We start from the raw sequence: 19964 nt of genomic DNA, 5'->3' as shown, positions 1-19964 counted from the left end.
AAGCCCTACATTTCATTTCAGTCATCTTCTTTTCTTTCACAGTATTCTAGTACTAAGCTTATGGCTTTATACCTGGCTTAATTGTGAAAGGCAAAACATTTTTATGCAAGAGTCCTTGTCCATATAAACAGTTTGAGTTACCCCACATCAGCATGTCTACCTTATTCTGGTAGCTCAATCTTGCAGAATCCCACAAAAAAATATGGCTCTCTCCGGGCACCTTTATAGACCTGAGCTGGCTATGGGCATAGCCATGGGCCTCCCTATGTCAAGCCATAGGCATGAGTTTGGAACTCCTTTTGGTATCTGGGCAACCCATCTTAGGGGAGGAGGAGAGAGGGAGAGTACAGCAGATAGGGTTTGGAGAGTGTCCTGAAGGGAAGAAATGGGTGTGGGGACACTGTAGCCTTGGCTGGTCCCAGGCACTGGATGGGGACTTGGAAAATTTTGAGAAGGACCCTCCAAAGCATGGAGGGTGGGGAAGGGAAGCCCTGAGGCTTAGGACCCAGGAAAGGAGCTGTATTTGCTCAGGTCAAAGGTCGGTACTGATCTTTCTATTATCTACAGGGTAAAGTCCAACCTTCTTTGTTTAATATTTTAATTCTTCCACAATCTGGCATAGTTCTCTAACAGGTATGGAGGTAGGGCCTTGATTCAGTGGTATTGTGGAGCCAGTTCTCACTGGCTTCCAAGAGTCAATTGTGGGCATTTCTTTCCAATTTCATGTTGAGTGATATCACATTGGTAGCTTGAAATTTGCCATGGTGGCTTATTGGCAAATGCTAATAATTTGCTTTTTTGATTTTTGTTTTTGAGAGGCAGTTAGACATATAGCCATATGCCACTGATTAGCTTATTATTAAAGGGATGTCTTATTACTAGAGTGAAGGTAGGTTTTTGCCTCGGCCCCCAGGAAGGGATGTTTTTCAATGTGTGCCCTAGACAGAATATTTTTTGGAGCTGAGGAATTTGAAGGAAGAAGAAAATTTACAGGAAAGGGACAGAATTCTAGGAAGGTAGGTTTATGTAGTCACACTTAATTTAACTAAGGCCTTTTGCATCAGGCAGACGTGGAAAAGTCGGAAATCTCTCTAATTATTTTTGTTAATCCAGCTGATTTTAATACCAATACCTGATAAGGATAATACAGAAAACAGAATTAGAGAATACAGATGAATATATAATATATTCTATGAATGCAGTATTATATGAATATATTCTAGAATGCAATATGACTATAGATGCAAAAATTGTATAAAATATTAATAAATATAATTCAGAAATCTATCCTATTAATAATAAACAATGCCCAATTAAGGTTTATAGGAATGCAAGGATAGTTCAATAGCAGGAAAACTATCAATATAATTAATTATATTAATGTTTTAAGAAATCATATCATATCAAAAGACTTCAAAGTGATAATTGATAAATTTTAGTAGCCATTCCTGATAAAACTCTGGAGTAAAGGAAATAATTGATAGATTTGACTATATTAAAATGAAAACTTCTCTTCATCAAAAGCTATCACACACAAAGTGAAAATGTAATCTACAGACTGGGAGAAAATTTGCAATATGAAAAAGGATTCTTATTCAGAAGATTTAAAGAACCACAATTCAGTATGTAAACGACAAAGAACCTGAAAGAAAAACTGGAAAAGTATTTGAACAGAGAATTCACTGAATGAAAAGATACTGTCTTACTGTTAATAAATTAAATGCAAATTAAAACAATATGGGGACTTCCCTGGTGGTGCAGTGGTTAAGACTACGCGCTCCCAATGCAGGGGGCCCGGGTTCGATCCCTGGTCAGGGAACTAGATCCTACATGCATACCACAACTAAGAGTTTACATGCCACAACTAGGGAGCCCACATGTCACAACTAAGACCTGGTGCAACCAAATAAATATATAAATAAATATTAAGAAAAACCCAACAATATGAAGTGACAATATGTATCCATCAGACTGGCTAAATTTTTGAAGCATAATACTAAGTGTTGGCAATGATGTGTTGGAAGTGTGAAACAACTGGAATTCTTATAGACTGCTGATGGAAGTATAAATTGGTACAATCACTTTGGAGAGCAATTTTGCAACATCAGATAAGGCTGAAAAGACACATACAGGTATATCTCATTTTACTGTGCTTCACAGATATTACATTTTCTACAAATTGAAGCAAGTCTGTCAGCACCATTTGTCCAACAGCATTTCCTCACTTAATGTCTCTATACCACATTTTGGTAATTCCTGCAATATTTCAAACTTTTTCATTATTATCATCTTCGTTATGGTCATCTGCGATCAGTGATTTTTGATGTTGCTATTGTAAATTGTTTTGGCATTTTGTTAGCAGTAAAGTATTTTAAATTATGTACATTGTTTTTCTAGCCATAATGTTATTGCACACTTATTAAGACTACAGTATAGCATAAACATGACTTTTACATGCACTAGGAAACCAAAAAATTTCTGTGACTTGCTGTATTGCAATACTTATTTTATTGTGGTGGTCCGGAACTGAAGCTGAACATCTCTGAGGTATGCTTGCACTTTATTGGACACAAACCTTGTGCAGTTCCTCAGATCCCTTCTTTCTAAAGGCACTGTCCACCTCCCAGTTTTCACTAATACTGCTGCCTTTGCTTGTGACCTTGCCAAGCTCCCTGAGCTGGCTGGAGTTTGAGTTGAAAGCCCAGACTTTCATAACCCTCATATTACTTATGCCAAATCCTATTCACAATTAATGGTCTCTACACTTCCAGACTTGTATATAATGCTACACACAGGTTACAGGATTATAGGATTTGGCTTATAGGATTTGTCAGTTACAGGATTTGGCTTTAGGAGAGGCTGCCAAAAAGCCAGATGATGCGACCTTAAATGCAGGGGTAGGAAAGTAGTCAGCTCCTTGTGGGGTGAACCTTGACCTGTGAGAAGAGGGTGAGGGGAAGAGAGATGGGCAGATAAATCCCCTCTCCCTTTTTCATTCTATAGATTGTGCTGTGATGTACTTTCTCCTTCAAACGTTCTGGTAAAGGCTTCACATGCTGTGTGAACACATCTGCCAAGTGACCCACTATCTTATGGCTTGTTGTGATACAGGGTAATAAATTGTGTTGTATTGTTCTGAATCTTTTCTTGCTTCACTTCTTTTTTTCCTTTTCTCACTGCCCTGGGCTTGTACTTTCTAAATAAAGTGGCAGTACCTTAATCTTTACCTCAGGCTCTGTTTTCTTGAGTTCTTAGTCTTACAATTCTACTCCTAGTTCCACACTGTAGAGAGATTCTTACACATGTGCATAAGGAGGTATCTGTGAGAATATAAATTACAACCTTGTTTAGAATAGTAAAAATTTGGGAATTCCCTGGTGGCCCAGTGGTTAGGACTCCATGCTTCCAACACAGGGGGCACAGGTTCGATCCCTGGTAGGGGAACTAAGATCCTGCCTGCCACGCGGCATGGCAAAAAAAAAAAAAGAGAGAGAAAAAAAATTGTGAACAGTTAGCTGTTACTGTGGTGATTTGTACAAAGAGATAGAATACTGCGCTGAGAATAAAGGAACTGGAGCTGCATGTATAACATGGCTAGTTCTCAAAGTAATACAGGGAAGCAAAAAGAGTAGTAGCAAGGAAACTCATATTCTACACAACCATTTATATAAAGTTTACAGACATAAAAACAACAAATTTTTATATATGTGCATTTATAGTAGAAATATAAAAACGTTTTGGGGAACGAGAAGCACATACTTCAAGATAGCAGTTGCCTTTGGAGAGGGAGAAAGGGAACTGAGATTCGAGTGGGGTCTGTTGGGAGCGTCAGTGATACTGGAACCGTGCACCTCTGATCAGGACCTGAACTCACGTGCCGGGACTTGAACCCACCATCTTTTAACTAGTATCACTCACCTGGTGTCTTGGACTTACTGAGGCTAAGTTTCTTTGTGTCTTAGCACAGAAGGAATTCAGCGAGAGGCAAAGTGAGAGGCGAGAAGTAGATTTATTAATAGAGGACGCTCGTGAGGGATGCAAGCGGGCAGGTGAGGGGGGTCTGCCCTGAGGATTAAGCAGACTACGTTTGTATAATCAAAGGGAAGTGGGGGAGGGGAAAAGACCACCTTCTTCCTCATTCTTCAAGTAGACGTCAGGCTTACATCACTAGCTCCTCCTTCATAATGGGCAGGGGAGTGTTCGACCCTATGAGGTCGAGCGAAGACTGTCATAGCGCTTTACTCACATCAGCAGGAGGGTGGTAACACATACTAAAATATGTTGAATCATCTCAGGTTTCCATATAATGAGGGTCTCCTACTTTGGAGCGTCACCTTTCCCTTAAATTCCTGTCCTTGGTCCTAAGGATCACACTCTTGCTGAACTCGACCCGCAGAATACAGGCCTCATTTTTTTTTCTTTCACTTAGTGACCTGGGGCGTGCCTCGTGCTTTTATTTATGGCTTTATAGTTAAGCAAGCCTGCTTCGTTCCACGACATTCCGATAGCTTTCTTGAGCGATCATTAACGTACAGTGGTCTCCCAAAGTTCCCTAGGTTTCCCTCTCTGTCTATAATTCCCTACTGGGACTTGTACAACTAGCTGTGTAACTATCCTACCCTATCCCTATCAATATCTGTAATGCTTTAGTTCTTAACCTGAGTGGTGGAGCACAGGTGTAGTGGTCTGAACAAAAATTGTGCTTAATATCTTTAGTTTTCCTCTCTAGATCCAAGGTCCCTTTCTCTAGCCTGCTGTGTGCCCTAAGAGGCATAAACTGATCTATATGGACTGCATCAATGACCTTCCCAACTCTGGCTTCCACCTGGTTCCAGCTAGTAAGGAGGATCCAAAGGAGATGAGAGGGTGGGTGAAGAGTGAAGCTCAGGTGTCATCCTTATATTTCTATGTTGCTTAGTGTTTTCTTATTTACTTAAATATTCTACGAAAGCGTGGGTTACTGTGGATGTGGGGTGGGGTTGAGGTGCCAATACAGGTGAAAGTGAAGGAAAAAAGGGTAGGGAGCCAGATTCAGAAGGAAAAATAGATCTGCCCGTTAAAAAAAGATCTAGAGGTTGGATCTGGGCATATAGTTAAAGCTCCGTAGGGAACTGTTTCTCATCTAGATGGAACAGCCAGTGCAAACTCTTTGAGGCAGAAAGAGGCCAGTGTGGCTGGAGCTGAGTGACCGAGGGACAGGGTGGTAGGAAACAGAGGTGGGGGGCGCTGGGTGAAGTGGGACACTCTAGGAAATTGAAAGGATTTTGGTTCTCACCCTCATCTCTGAACTGACAAAATCATTTTGCTAATCTCATCTGCAGATTCTCTTATCATTTAGGAGATAATTTGTCAAATCCTCTGTTTCCCGCTTTCTACCGAGCTTCTAGTCAGTCTCTGCTAAGCTTGAGGCTAAGGGGTGGAGTATCTCTAAACCTCATGAGTGGTGCAAAGGACTAAGTGCATAGTTTCCGAATCAACACTGGAAGAACAAGTCAGATCTGGGTTGCCAGTCTAGTGGGATAAATAAAAGGGAGCCAAGGGAAGGGCTTTGGGGCACCAGGCCTGGCAAGAGGGAGGAAGGGGCAGCAGTGCTGGCCAGTGAGAGGGAGGGATTCAGGAAATGAGGTGCAGATGTGGCAGTTTAATTTATCTGAGTCAGAAATCTTGAAATCATTTAGAACAGCTACTTATCCTCTTACAATCTTTTGTTTGTTTGTTTTTTTGAGGCCCCCCCCCCCCCGAACTGCGCAGCATGTGGGATCTTATTTCCCCTACCAGGGATAGAACCTGTGTCGCCAGTATTGAAAGCATGGAGTCTTAACTGCTGGACCACCAGGGAAGTCCCCCCCCCTACCCTGCGCCCCACCTTACAATCTTGTCATCAACCTTGGGTTTCAGTTTCCTTTTACCAGTCTTAGTTCTATTTTTTTTCATTCTGAAAATATTCCTATTGATAAAAAAAAGAAGTGAAATTGTTAAAAAAAATCTCAGTTTCTTTGTCATTTCTCAACCCAGCCATCCACAGCAGTTTTCCTGCTATGTAAATTTGATCATGTTGGGCTTTCTCTCACATTTAGGATAAAATTTAAACTTTTTTTTTTTTTTTGCCAGTGAGACTTCCCTAATTTTGTGCCCTCTTTATCATTTTGGCTTTATCTCTTGCCTCTTTTCTATCCCTCCGTGCAAGCTGGCCATTCCAAGAATGCAGTTTGTGGTTAGAGTGGAGTTTCTCAACAGCGGCACTATTTGGAGCCAGAGAATTTGTTTGCTGTGGGAGGCTATCCTGAGCATTGTAGGATGTTTAGCTGCACACCTGTCCTCTGTCCACTAGATACCAGTAACACCTACTCAGTTGTGACAACTAAAAATATTTCCAGACATTGCCAAATATCTTCTGGGGGCCAGAATTCCCTTTGGTTAAACACTGCCGTGTCTGCCCTCGCTTCCTACTTATTTCTTCTACATGGGGTGACCTCCCTGTAGTCATCCTTGCAAACTCCTGCTCATCTTTCAGTGTCTCAATCCTCTTTCCTTGGTAGTCCTGAATGACTCCCAAGATGAGGTTAGGTGAGCTGGGCCTCCCAGTTACAGAGCACCTTGCTGTATTAGAGCAAGATCCAATTGTATTCTGATTTGTTGGGTTTGCCTGCCTCCGTATCAGACTCAGGGTTTAGAGGACCAGACTGTTTTCAAAATTTGTGTTCTCTGTATCTAGCTAAGTACCTAGCCTAAAATACTGACAATATCTAGCTGAATCTTTAAAACTTTACAAGTTTGAATGTTGGGTATGATTAAAGCAGTTTAGAAATGACACACAAAAGCAGATTAATCTTTTTCTCATAACTGATGTGAAGTCTCTTGAGATCCAGGTTGTAATTTGTCACTGCATCTGAAATATGACCCTTTGTATATATTTTATGAATAATTGCCTCTAGTTATTACATTTGCTTTGAGCACAATTTATAGATTATGTCTTGCATATCTACAACCCAAGCTTTAAAATTTTAACAATTTATGCAAATCTTATAAAGACATTATATGGTACTGTATATTTATAGATACATGTCTGTTGGATTTGAGGATCTTTATCAATTAAGTACTGGGATATATGTACTCTTGAATAACCACCTTCCTAGAGCCGTACTATTATCTGACAATAGTTTAGTTTTTCTGCATTTTGTTATTTAGGACCAACCACTCTTTTTAAATGGTTATTTCCATTTAGGAAGTTTGTTATCTATCACTGACAATTGTGAAAAATATTTTAAACATTTCTAAACAGTGCTATCCTTTACCGATGCTGCCATCTCCTGGATGCTGTTAAGCACTGTAACAATCAAGAAGTTTATAGTTCATACACAGTGGTTTCCAAAAGTAATGTGATACGTGGCTCTAAAAAAATGTTCATTTTCTCTTTTTCTTCCTTTTGTTTAGTTTGAAAAGGAGATATATATATCTCCCAGGATATATATATCCTTCCTAACCACCTGCTGCTGGAGTCTGAATGGTATAGTACTGGGGTGAAAATGGCTATGCTAAATATCTTAATTTTGCCCTCTAGATCTATTAGCCATGGTTCTCTACTCTGCTCTGTGTCCTAGGTGGTAGAGACTGATCTGTATGAACTGTACCAATAAACTTCCTGGACTTTTAACTTCTAATTGAATCTGGGCAATAGGAAGCATTCAAAGGAAGTCAGAGCGGGAGAAGAGAGCAAAGCTGGGGTGTTCGTTCCCCCCGCCCTCCTCCTATGAGGCCACAGGGCTCTACTCCTTAACTGAAGGTCATATTTCCTGGCAAGGGCCCTTACTGAAATAGCTCACTCTATCATAGGGAAGTAGTAATCACTCTGTCCCTGTATCCTTCAAGGCCAAGGAGGGTAACAGTACCTAAGTGCTATGAAACCTAGAGCCCTTCACTCTCCCCTGTGGCCGCCCTACATTCTGTCCATACCTTTGTAAACGATCCTTTCATTAAGTATTTATTAAATCCCTCCAGCTTGAGTGTGTCCCCTGCTGGGCCCCTGACCAAAACAACAGGAATAATGATAGCAGTTACCCATAGGTGTGTCATAAGGGTTAAATAAATAAATTAAGACCTGACTAGTGCTTAACAGTGTCTGAGAAAAGAGATAAAGATGAAAGCAGTTAGAAAGAAAATGATAGTGAAGGAGACCAAAGATGATCTGATACTAGAATAATTGCTATTCCTTTAGTGGTGAGAGCCCCCTGCCCCCAAAATGAAATATTTATATCGAAATATCTTTATAGGAAAGAGTCAGAGATGTAAAAGAAGAAGACTTTCCTGATAGAAAGGAGTAGCTGAATCAGCAGATCAAAACTTTACACAAAGAGGAACAATTGATCTAGAATGACCAACAGTAAGACTTGAGAAAAAGAAATAATCTTTAAGCAACTAGGTCCCCCTTAAAGTCCCCTAAAAGGAGAGAAAGGAGGATTTATACTAGTATTTAATTCCAGAAGACATCAAGGTCTACAGAGTTCTAAGGGTAAGAAATGTGACCCAGGATGATAACCAGATATGGCAGCTTTCCTTAGTGTCAGGGAATTTCTTGATTTAAAAAATGCCCAGAATATCATAGTTCACAATAGTCATTCCCAAAGGAGTCTCACTTTTATTCGTGGTCACCAATGAATGTTTTACCATAATGGTAAACGCTTACCTATTAAATTATAAACATGACTTTAGAAAACACCTGGTAAAATGAGAAAATGGTTGTAATTTGTAAACTAAACCACGTATTTGAAGGATAAACCCCTTCAACTTTTAGGGACTTGTACCATTTGTTAGGGATTTCATCCTCGGTTTTGATAAAAAGACTGTGAAGTTTACATTGTGTACTTTATTTCTATTTGTTTATGCCCATACATCTCCATTATATAGTGTGTTAGTATGGACCCAAGTAAATAGGAGTACACATACAAAATTAGGGCTAAAAGTTATGAGCTGAGTTGTGCCCCCACCATTCATATGTTAAAGTCCTAACCCTACGTATCTCAGAATATGAGATGTATGTATTTGGAGATAAGGTCTTTAAAGGGGTCATTAAGTTAAAATGAAAGTATTAAGGTGTACCCTAATCCAATATGACGCGTGTCTTTACAAGAAGAGGAAATTTGGACACAGACCTGTAAAGAGGGAAGATGATGTGAAGATGGAGGCAATGAAGCAGGAGTAGATGCCCTGGAAATCTGCCACCACCTGTTCAAGCAACTAGCTATTCTTTCAATACATTTTGGAGACTAATATTTTAAATACTATGAGGACCATTGTGTCTGCTGAACACAATATTTGTGATAAGCAGCTCAGTCCTCTTGGTCATTTGAGGGCTGATGATCAGGCATTCAATCTTCACCAAGGCTCAGTAGAACTCCAGGACACATTTCTGCAAAGAGACGTTATCTGCAGAAGGAAACACGGCTTTACTCGCACACTTTAGATGGCTACCCCGTGATTCTCCTATTGCCACTTTCTAGTGGCATTCAGTCTGCTGCAAAAGCTGAATATGGGCCTGCAAGGCCATAAGGCCTAAGTGACAGACAGCTTCTTCATTGCATCCAGGACCTGTTGCAGAGCCTTTTGTTGCTTATGGGCCCATTCAAACGGGCAGCACACTCAAATATTTATTGCCCTTCAGATCAAGAGAGACCCTCAACGTGTCTCCTTTTTCTTGGTGGGAAGTGCAATGTTCGCAACTTATCCTTTATTTTGACCCAGACCACTCAATCCCTAGAAACTCACTAAAGTGGCAGGGCCCAGAATCTAGGGCAGCTTATCTCCCATCCTGTGCCACACATGTATATCTCTCTGGCAAATAGGATATTCACTATTCCTTGCTCATCATTTCCACTTAGCATGATGTCATCCATGTTGTGGGCTGACATGACCTTCTGTGGTATTTCCAGACAATCGAGGTCTCTGTGAACTAGATCAGAGGTTGACATTTTTTGTAAAGAGCCAGATAGTGGATATTTTAGGCTTTGTGAGCATATGATCTCTGTTGCAACTGTTCAGCTCTGTGGTTGTAGTGTGAAAACAGCCATCAGTAACACACAGATAGCACATGAATGTGGCTATGTTTCAATAACACTTTATTTATAAACACCGAAACTTGAATTTCATGTGATTTTCTTTTTTATAAAAAATTATTTATTTATTTATTTATGGGCCATGCCGGGCCTTAGTTGCGGCACGTGGGATCTTCGTTGCCACGTGTGGAATCTTTGTTGTGGTGTGTGGGATCTTTAGTTGTGGCATGCAGGATCTTTAGTTGCAGCATGTGAGCTCTTAGTTGTGGCATGCGGGATCTAGTTCCCTGACCAGGGATCAAACCCGGGCCCCCTGCATTGGGAGCACGGAGTCTTAACCTCTGGGTCACCAGGGAAGTCCCTCATATGATTTTCATGTGTCATGAAATAGTATTCATTTTTGGATCTTTGTCAACCATTTAAAAATATAAAAACCATTCTCGGCTTGTGAGCCATACAAAATAATGGCATTTGGCCTGTGGCTTGTAGTTTGCTGACGGCTGGATTAGATTATGGCAGAGAGCAAGAAAATTAACATAGACAACTGAGGCAAAACCGTGAAAGTATATTGCTGACCCTACCAGGTGAAAGCAAACTGCTCTGGTTTTTTATACTTTATTATACAGAAATAAGCACGTGACATGTCAATAGCTGCAGACTGGACGGAAGGGGCTATATTGATTCACTCCACTAAAGAAGTCAAATCTGAAATAGTAGAGTCAGTTGACCACCTAATTAATTTTATGATAATCCATAGTCATTCTTCAAGATACTTCTGTCCTCTGAACATGACACATAGGCAAGTTAAGTGGTAGTGTGAAAGGACTCACTACTCTAGAAACTTCCAAGTTGTTTTTTGCTTTTGTTTTTTAATTGATGTACAGCTGATTTATAATGTGTTAGTTTCAGGTGTATAGCACAGTTACTCAGAGATATATATATATATTCTTTTTCATATTCTTTTTCCTTATAAATTATTACAAATTATTGAGTATAGTTCCCTGTGTTGTACAGCAGGTCCTTGTTGACTATTTTATATCCAGTATTGTGTATATATTAATCTCAAACTCCTAATTTATCCTTCCCCCCACCCCCCTTTGATAACCATAAGTTTGTTTTCTATGTCTGTGGGCCTGTTTCTGTTTTGTAAATAAGTTCATTTGTATCCCTTTTTTTTTTTAGATTCCATATATAAGTGAAATCATGTGATATTTGTCTTTGCCTGGCTTACTTCACTTAGTATGATAATCTCTAGGTCCATCCATATTGCTGCAAAAGACATGATTTCATTCTTGTTTTTGGTTGAATAATATTCCATTGTATGTATGTAGCACTTCTTTTTTTTTAAATAAATTTATTTATTTATTTATTTATTTATTTATTTATTTTTGGCTGCCTTGGGTCTTCATTGCTGTGTGTGGGCTTTCTCTAGTTGCAACGAGTGGGGCCTACTCTTTGTTGCAGTGTGCAGGCTTCTCATTGCGGTGGCTTCTCCTGTTGCAGAGCACAGGCTCTAGGCACGCGGGCTTCAGTAGTTGTGGCTCATGGGCTCTGGAACGCAGGCTCAGTAGTTGTGGTGCATGGGCTTAGTTGCTTTGCGGCATTGGGGGTCTTCCTGGACCAGGGATCAAACCTGTGTTCCCTTCATTGGCAGGTGGATTCTTAACCACTGCACCACCAGGGAAGTCCCTATAGCATTTCTTCTTTATCCATTCATTTGTCGATGAACATTTAGATTGCTTCCATGTCTTGGCTACTGTAAATAGTGCCGCTGTGTACATTGGGGTGCATGTATCTTTTCGAATTATAGTTTTCTCCAGATATGTGCCCAGGAGTGGGATTGCAGGATCATGTGGTAACTCTATTTTTAATTTTTTAAGAAACCTCCATACTGTTCTCCAACATGGCTGCACCAATTTACATTTCCACCAACAGTGCAGGAGGGTTCCTTTTTCTCCACACCCTCCCCAGCATTTACTATTTGTAGACTTCTTTTTTTTTTTTTTTTTTTGGCTGTGCTGCATTGCTTGCAGGATCTCAGTTCCCCAACCAGGGATTGAACCCAGACCATGGCAGAGAAGGCCCAGAATCCTAACCACTAGGCTACCAGGGGACTCCCTATTTGTATACTTTTTGATGATGGCCAATCTGACCAGAGTGAGGTAATGGCCGCTCTGTGAGCCATGGCCACTGAGCCATGGCCGCTGAGCCTGCGCGTCTGGAGTTTTGCTTTGCATTTCTCTAATAATTAGCGATGTTGAGCACTTTTTCAGATGCCTGGTGTCTATCTGTATGTCTTCTTTGGAGAAATGTCTATTTAGATACTGTGCTCGTTTTTTATTGAGTTGTTGTTTTTTTGATATTGAGCTGCATGAGCTGTTTATATATTTTGGAAATTAATTCCTTGTTGGTAGCATTGTTTGCAAATATTTTCTCCCATTCTGTAGGTTATCTGTTTGTTTTGTCTATGGTTTTCTTTGCTGTGCAAAAGCGTTTAAGTTTAATTAGGTCCCATTTGTTTATTTTGTTTTTGTTTCCATTACTGTAGGAGATGGATCATAAAAGATATTGCTGCTATTTATGTCAGAGTGTTCTGCCTGTGTTTTCCTCTAGGAGTTTTATAGTATCCAGTCTTACATTTAGGTCTTTAATCTATTTTGAGTTTATTTTTGTATATGTTGTTAGGGAATGATCTAATGTCATTCTTTTACATGTAGCTGTCTCCAGTTTTCCCAGCACCACTTACTGAAGAGACTGTCTTTTCTCCATTGTATATTCTTGCCTCCTTTGTTGTAAATTAATTCACCATAGGTGCGTGGGTTTATTTCTGGGCTTTCTATCCTGTTCCATTGATCTTTATATCTGTTTTTGTGCCAGTACCATACTGTTTTGATTACTATAGCCTTGTACTATAGTCTGAATTCAGGGAGCCTGATTCCTCCAGCTCCATTTTTCTTTCTCAAGATTGCTTTGGCTATTTGGGATCTGTTATGTTTCCATACAAGTTGTAAATTTTTTTTTTCTAATTCTGTGAAAAATGCCATTGGTAATTTGATAGGGATTGCATTGAATCTGTAGATTGCCTTGCGTGGTATAGTCATTTTCACAATATTTATTTTTCCAATCCAAGAACACGGTATATCTTTCCATCTGTTTGTGTTGTCTTCAGTTTTTTTTCATCAGTGTCTTATAGTTTTCAGAGTACAGGTTTTAGCCTCCTTAGGTAGGTTTATTCCTAGGTATTTTATTCTTTTTGATGTGATGGTAAATGGGACTGTTTCCTTAATTTCTCTTTCTGATCTTTCATTGTTAGTGTATAGATATGCAACAGATTTCTGTGCATTAATTTTGTCTCCTGCAACTTTATTGAATTTGTTGATGAGCTCTAGTAGTTTTCTGGTAGTGTCTTTAGGATTTTCTATGTATAGTATCATGTCATATGCAAACAGTGACAGTTATACTTCTTCTTTTCCAATTTGGGTTCCTTTTATTTCTTTTTCTTCTCTGATTTCTGTGGCTAGGACTTGCAAAACTATGTTGACTAAAAGTGGTGAGAGTGGACATCCTTGTCTTGCTCCTGATCTCAGAGGAAATGCTTTCAGCTTTACACTGTTGAGTATGATGTTAGCTGTGGGTTTGTCGTATATGGCCTTTATTACGTTGAGGTATGTTCCCACTATGCCCACTTTCTGGAGAGTTTTTATTGTAAATGGATATTGAATTTTTATCAAAGCTTTTTCTGCATCTCTTGAGATGACCATATGGTTTTTATTCTTCAATTTGTTACTGTGGTAGATCACACTTATTAATTTCAGATATTGAAAAATCCTTGCATCCCTGGGGTAAGTCCCATTTGATCATGGTATATGATCCTTTTAATTATTGTTGGATTTGGTTTGCTAGTACTTTGTTGAGCATTTTTGTGTCTGTGTTCATCAGTGATATTGGCCTGTAGTATTCTTTTGTGTGTGTGTGTTATCTTTGTCTGGTTTTGGTATCAAGGTAATGGTGGCCTCATAGAATGAGTTAGGAAGTGTTCCTTCCTTTGCAATTTTTTGGAATAGTTTCAAAAGGATAGGTGTTAACACTTCTCTAAGTGTGTGGTGGAATTCGCCTGTGAAGCCATCTGGTCCTGGACTTTTGTTTGTTGGGAGTTTTTAAATCACAAATTCATTTTCAGTGCTTGTAATTGGTCAGTTCATATTTTCTATTTCTTCCTGGTTCCGTCTTGGAAGATTGTATCTTTCTAAGAATTTGTTCATTTCTTCTAGGTTGTCCATTTTATTGGAATGTAGTTGCTTGAAGTAGTTGCTTATGGTCCTTTGTATTTCCGTGGTGCTGGTTGTAACTGCTCATTTTTCATTTCTAATTTTATTGACTTGAGTTCTCTCTCTTTTTTTCCTTTTTTTTTGCGGTACACGGGCCTTTCACTGTTGTGGCCTCTCCCATTGCGGAGCACAGGCTCCGGACATGCAGGCTCAGCGGCCATGGCTCACGGGCCCAGCCACTCCGTGGCATGTGGGATCCTCCCGGACTGGGGCACGAACCCGTGTCCCCTGCATCGGCAGGCGGACTCTCAACCACTGTGCCACCAGGGAAGCCCCACGTGTTTCTATTTTTTGCAGTTTTTTTTCCTTGTAGTTAATTTTTAATCTCATAGCATTGTGGTCGGAAAAGATGCTTTATATGATTTCAATTGTTTTAGATTTACCAAGGCTTGCTTTCTGGACCAGCATGTGATCTACCCTGGAGAATGTTCCATGTGCACTTCAAAAGAATGTGTGTTCTGCTGCTTTAGGATGGAATGCTCTATAAATATCAATTAAGTCTATCTGATCTAATATGTCATTTAAGGTCTGTGTTTCCTTATTGATTTTCTGTCTGGATGATCTGTCCATTGATGAAAGTGGGGTGTTAAAGTCCCCCACTATTACTGTGTTACTGTCAATTTCTCCTTTTATGTCTGTTAACATTTGCCTTATATATTGAGGTGTTCCTATGTTGGGTGCATGTGTATTTACAATTATTATATCTTCTTCTTAGATTGGTCCCTTGATCATTATATAGTGTCCTTCTTTGTCTACTGTAACAGTCTTTATTTTGACGTCTGTTTTGTCTGATACAAGTATTGCTACTTCAGCTTTTTTTTGATATCCATTTGCATGGAATGCCTTTTCCCATCTCCTTACTTTCAGTCTGTATGTGTCTCTAGATCTGAAGTGGGTCTCCTGTAGACAGAATTTATAAAGGTCTTGTTTTCGTATACATTCAGCCAGTCTGTGTCTTTTGGTTGGAGCATTTAATTCGCTTACATTTAAGGTAATTATCGATATGTATGTTCTTATTGCCATTTTGTTAACTGTTTAGATTTGTTTTTCTAGGTCTTTTATTTTATTTTATTTCCTTACCTCTTTTGTTCTCTTCTCTTGTGATTTGATGACTATCTCTAGTGTTGTGTTTGGATTCCTTTTTCTTTTTTGTGTGTATATCTATCATAGATTTTTGTTTTGTGGTTACCCTGAGGTTTTGGTATAGCAGTCTCTCTCTATATATATTTGTTTTAAGTTGCTGATCTCCTAACTTCAGATGCGTTTTAAATATTCTACATTTGTCCTCTCCTTCTCTCACGATCACTGGTTTTGATATCATATTTGTTGTGTGTGGATGATTTCCTATCTTTACTGTATGTTTGCCTTTACCGGTGAGTTTTCCTATTTCATAATTTTCTTGTTTCTAGTTGTGGCCTTTTCTTTTCCCCCTAGGGAAGTTCCTTTAGCATTTGTTGTAAAACTGGTTTGGTGGTGCTGAATTCTTTTAGCTTTTGCTTGTCTGTAAAGCTTTTGATTTCTCCATCAAATCTGAATTCTTGGCTATAGGTTTTTCCCTTTCATTACTTTAAATATATTGTGCCACTCCCTTCTGGCCTGAAGAGTTTCTGTGGAAAAATCAGCTGATAGCCTTATGCGGATTCTCTTGTATGTTATTTATTGCTTTTCCCTTGTTGCTTTTAATATTTTCTCTTTATCTTTAATTTTTGTGAGTTTGATTAGAGTGTGTCTTGGCATGTTCTTCCTTGGGTTAATCCTGTATGGGATGCTCTGTGCTTCCTGGACTTGGGTGACTGTTTCCTTTCCCATGTTAGGGAAGTTTCCAGTGGTTATCTCTTCAACTAGCTTTTCAGGCCCTTTCTCTCTCTCTTCTCCTTCTGGGATCCCTATAATGTGAATGCTGGTGCATTTAATGTTGTCCCAGAAGTCTCTTAAACTGTCATCATTTCTTTTCATTCTTTTTTCTTTATTCTGTTCTGTGGCACTGATTTCCACCACTCTGTCTTCCAGCTCACTGATTCGTTGTTCTGCCTCATTTATTCTGCTGTTGATTCTTTCTAGTGTATTCTTCATTTCAGTTATTTTCTTCAACCCTGTTTGGTTGTTCTTTATATTTTCTAACTCTTTGTCAAAAACTTCTTGTAACTTCCCACTCTGTGCACCCATTCTTTTCCTGAATTCTTGGGTCATCTTTACGATCATTACTCTGAACTCTTTCTTGGGTAGATTGCATATCTCTACCTCACTTAATTGTTCTTCTGGGGTTTTGTCTGGTTCCCTCATCTGGAACATATTCCTTCGCCATCTCATTTTGCTTAAATTTCTGTTTGTACTTTTGTGTATGTGGTAGGTTAGTTACATTTCTTGACCTTGGAGAAGGGGCCCTCTGTAGGGGTGTCCTGTGTTTTCCAGCAGTACACTATCCTCTTGTCACCAAAGGGCCAGAGATAAGCTGGTCCCAGGGTAGGTTCTGACCTGTGTCTGCAAACTCAGTTCTGCAGGCTGTGGAATAGTAATTTTCTTGTTTCTGGTGTCTGCCTCCTGGCGGGTGAGGCTGGTCTAGAGGCTCGTGCAGGCTTCCTGGTAGGAGGGGCTGACGCCTGACCACTGGTGGGTGGAGCTGGGCCTTTGCCCTCTAGTGGGCAGGGCCATGTCAGGGAGTGTGTCTAGAGGTGGCTGTGGGCTCCTCTTTTTAGGAACATTTTAGGCAGCCTGTCTGCTGATGGGTGGAGCTGTGTTCCCACCCTGTTAGTTGTTTGGCCTGAGGCATCCCAGCACTGGAGCCTACAGGCTGTTGGTGGGGACAGGTCTTGGTGCTAATGACCCAAGCAAGATGTCTGCTTCCAGCAAGAGTTCACACAGATGAACACTCCCTGATGTCCTCACCACCAGTGTCTGCATCCCCAAGGTGAGCCACAGTTGTCCCGTCTCCCCAGGAGATTCTCTGAGACCAGCAAGTAGGTCTGGCCCAGGCTCCTGTGAAGTCACTGCTTTTGCCTGCGGTCCTCGTGCATGTGAGAACTTGTGTGTACCCTCCTCAAGTAGAGTCTCTGTTTCCACCAGTCCTGTGGTGCTCCTGCAGTCGCGATCCACTGGCTTTCAAAGCCAAATGCTCTGGGGGCCTCTTCCTCCTGACCCTGGACCCCTAGGCTGGGGAGCCTGACATGGGGCACAGAGCTCTCTTTCCTGTGGGAGCAATTCTGTAATATATTTATTCTCCATCTTGTGGGTCATCCACCCATATGGTATGGGATTTGATTATATCGTCAGTACGCCTCTCCTACCATTGTGTTGTGGTTTCATCTTTATGTCTTTAGATGTAGAATAACTTCCAGTCTGTTTTATCGATGGTTGTTCAACAGTTAATTGTGATTTTGGTGTGCTCGTGAGAGGAGGTGAGGTCAAGGTCCTTCTTCTCTGCCATCTTGTCTCCCTATCCTCAAGTTTTTGATGGTAGCAATAATCTCTGATGTTCCCCCCAGGGAGGTTCAAAATATAATAAGAGAAACAATTAGTTGGAAATGATTATGTATAGTATAGTAATAATTTACTTTTTTTTAAACTTTTTTTTGGGGGGGGGTTGCTGAGCTGCACAACTTGTGGGATCCTAGTTCCCTGACCAGGGATTGAACCCAGGCCCCCCCAGCAGTGAAAGCGCCAAGTCCCAACCACTGGACTGCCAGGGAATTGCCAATAACAATTTAAAGGTAATTTAAATATATGTAGGTTCCTATGCATATAATATACATACAAATATATATTACACTATTGAAATGGTTATTGCCTGGTTGTGTAATTACGGGTAATTTTTTTTTTTTTACTTTTTCACTTTTTAATATTTTTTTATTACTTACAATGAAAATATATTCCCTTATGGTCAGAAAAAAAGAGAATTTGCTTTTGTATGGATCACAAAACTGTTAATGTCAGAATACTAATTTATCTAAATGAGATATATGAACCAAATCCTGAGAATAGTTGCTACCAGAGCTAACCTTAGCCGATGAAAATATTTGAGTCATGAATCACTGTACCAATTTCACAACAATTTCAATTAACTCATTATTCTTATTTTATTATTTAATTAAATATTTCAGTTAACATACATCCAGTATTTATTATCGTACATATATTTACAAAGAGAGTTTTAAAAGCTCTAACTTTCAAATAAAAGAAAATTAATTAATGGAACCTATTTGTAAATGCTTTCCAAGCTACCTTTGTGATGTGTGAACTATGTAATGCTAAACTAACTGGACAATTCAGTAATGCTGTGTTCAGCCACTGTGCTGTAAATGAAGATGGTTTATCACTGTCTTGCTGTGGTGAGGCAGAGTGTGTGTGACTGCACAGTCACCACTGTAGACCGAGACACCCCTCTCAGCGCTACCACTAAATATTTAGAGTTAATTGGAGAAAGAGGAGAAAAAGATAATTACTATTTGTTTTTCTCCTTTAAAGTTTCCTTAAGTTTTCCTCTACCTTCTGAGCCTTTAAAATTCTAGGCTTGTAAATCATGGCTTATTCCTGGAGTCCCAGTGATTTTATTGCTGGTCAACATAATGAATATAAAGCCGAGAGTGTAAAGACTTCTAACATGTGCTTTCTTCAGGAGTGCCTTTCTAGGCTCTTCTTGCTTGGGCATACTGGTGCTCAGTGGGAATGAAAGCGAGCTATTGTCATCGAGGATAAGTTCAGCGAAAGATTTTGACCCCCTGCAGCTGACAAGGCCTTAGATCATTAGACGAGTTATCTGAAGTGGGAAAACCCTTCCAGACGCCTTAGGTTTGGGGGAGAAAGTGAATAGAAACAGGAAGGGAGCCCCAGGCTGGGCTTAAGAGTTCTTGGGTTTAGTCAGACTTTACTAATAAGTAGGTGTGTGACCTTGAGTTATTACTTAACTTCTTTTTGCATCAGCTTCTCAATATTCAAACGATATGATGTATTATATACTCTTGAGGGTCTTTCAGCTCTTCTATTCTCTGGCATCCCTCTTCCCAACTCCTACCTGGGCTTACCTCTAACAATAACCTTGCTGTATTCTAGTTACTGATATACTGTTTGTCACTCACACCTCGCCCTCCGGGCCTGTTCACCAGCCTGTAAGCTGCTTGAGATCAGGACCATGTCTTATTCAACTTCGTATTCTCAGCATCCAGTAACTGACATGAGCAGGGCATGTGAAAACACAATCTATATGTGATCAATTTGTGAAACTGTGGTCTGTGGAGACGCTAGTCATAGGCTCCATCTTCCTGAGTAGTGGGTGTAATTAGGATAAGAGGAATAAAGAGCAGATATCCACTAAGCCATTAAATGTTTTTATTTAGTATATTTAGGATGTGGTATAGGTATAATTATGGCAATTTTACAGTGCATGGAATGTTTAATTTACCTCAGGAAGTGGCCAACTCTGAAGGTGAACCCCAGGTTTCTCTTAACTTCATAACTCAGGCTCCTTTCACTCTAATATGCCTTTAGTGGCAATAATTGGTGGCATGGCCTCTGTAGAATAAGCTGATAGCTACAAATTTAGGAAAATAGACCATAGGAGTGTTTGGACTGGAAAGATCTTTTCTGAGATCCC

Source organism: Orcinus orca, chromosome 11 (genome assembly GCF_937001465.1).
Source record: "Orcinus orca chromosome 11, mOrcOrc1.1, whole genome shotgun sequence".
NCBI lineage: Eukaryota > Metazoa > Chordata > Mammalia > Artiodactyla > Delphinidae > Orcinus > Orcinus orca.
This window is presented reverse-complemented; position numbering follows the sequence as displayed.